Below are 1,745 nucleotides of genomic sequence, written 5' to 3' on the forward strand. Positions count from 1 at the left end.
TCCTTAGTGTTGCGGCATAATTGCGACTAGGGGTCTTTCGCATGGACCAAAGGGTTAGACTTATATTAGGGAAAATGGTTTATCACTTGGAATCCCTAGAGCTTCTTGCAACTGTACACAGTGTGAGGTGTTGAGACTGAGTGATTTTTCTATTGGAGCATAGTGCAGAGTTAGTCACGGTTGACCTTAGGTTTAGGACCATGTACTTTAGGATTTCCATGATTCATTAAGCATCATTCAAGAGCTTAATAGTTGGTCTTGCACTTGAAAAAATAGTCCTATGGGGAGCAATGTCTTAGTGTCCCCATTTTCTATCGATTGTCCTTTTCTCTCATTTTATTGTGCCCCTCTTTCTTATTTTCTTTAGTTCTTTTCATATTGGTTTTGTTCACACCACTATTTATTCATCTTCACTTTAGTTAAATAGCAATCTTTGTGTTTCTGATCACTATTCCTTATGGATTTGACTACCCACTCGCCGTGGTAATATTACTTCGACAAACCCATGCACTTGCTGGTCACACGCAAGGGGTATGTCAAGTTTTTGGCGCCGTTGCTGGGAAATAGGTGTTTTAGAAATGCTTTGCACTTTGCTATTTTAGCTATTTAGCTATTCATCATTTACTTTATTTTCACACTTTCTTATTTCTATCATCGTTCTGATTTACTTTTCTTTCTTTGGTTGCAGCTCTGGGTTATGACCCGAGGGAACCCTTCGACATTGGTTAAAGGAGATCCTGAACTTGAATGAACACTTCGTAGAAGGGGTAAAGAACCTGTGCAAGAATAGAAATCATTTAGCTAAAACAGAGGGTGAAGAATCTGAAAACATGGCTGAATAAGAGGACCAACAAAGAACACTTTTAGATTTTGTTAGACTGACTATTTATAGGACACAATCCAAGATTGTGAGGCCACGGGTAGAAGCCCATAATTTTGAGTTGAAGTCAGCATTTATTCAGATGGTTCAACAATCCGCACAGTTTAATGGGTTAGCCGATGAAGACTCAACAATCATATTGAGAACTTCCTTGAAGTGTGCGACATGTTGAAGATCAATGGGGTTTCTGATGATGCAATTCTCTTGAGGGCTTTCCCATTCTTTTTTAAAGGAAGGGCGAATCAATGGCTCCATTCATTGCCAAGAGCTTTCCATCACAACATGGAACGAAATGGTTGAAGCTTTCCTTGCAAGTTACTTCCCTCCGAGAAAATCGGTAAAGCTTCACAATGAGATATCTTTATTTGTTCAGATGGAGCTTGAAACTTTGTTTGAGACTTGGGAATGATTCAATGACCTTTTGCAAAAGTGTCCACAACATGGGTTCCCCAAATAGATGATCATTAATACATTTTATAACGGGTTGAGCTCAAGCAACAAACAACTTCTCGATGCTTCCACAAGAGGTACAATGGGGAATGAAAGTCCCAAAGAAGCCCGACAATTGATTAAAAAAATGGGTTTGAATAGCTACCAATGGAATGCAAGAGAAAGGAAGAAAGTGGCTGGACTCCATGAAATTGATGCGGTTACATCCTTGGCAGCCCAAGTAGAGGCATTGAGCAAGAAATTGGATACATGGACTTCACCAAGGATAGCTGCAATCACAAGTTGTGATGGTTGTGGTGGTTCACATATACCATCCGATTGTCCTACTTCGATTGCTACGTCAGCCCTAACTGAACAAGTAGACTTTGTCGGCAATTTGGGAAGAGGACAAGGGGATACTTACAGCAACACCTAC

At 40.1% G+C, this 1,745-nt stretch overlaps 1 non-coding gene across 1 annotated transcript; it reads right to left on the reverse strand.

The window, feature by feature from the left end:
* Positions 1–1,221: 1,221 nt before the first annotated feature.
* On the reverse strand, positions 1,222–1,327 carry LOC120266071. Its single transcript, XR_005537915.1, has one exon. It is a non-coding gene; the product is annotated as a small nucleolar RNA R71 (small nucleolar RNA).
* Positions 1,328–1,745: the final 418 nt, after the last annotated feature.

Source organism: Dioscorea cayenensis, chromosome 7, assembly GCF_009730915.1.
Source record: "Dioscorea cayenensis subsp. rotundata cultivar TDr96_F1 chromosome 7, TDr96_F1_v2_PseudoChromosome.rev07_lg8_w22 25.fasta, whole genome shotgun sequence".
Lineage (NCBI taxonomy): Eukaryota > Viridiplantae > Streptophyta > Magnoliopsida > Dioscoreales > Dioscoreaceae > Dioscorea > Dioscorea cayenensis.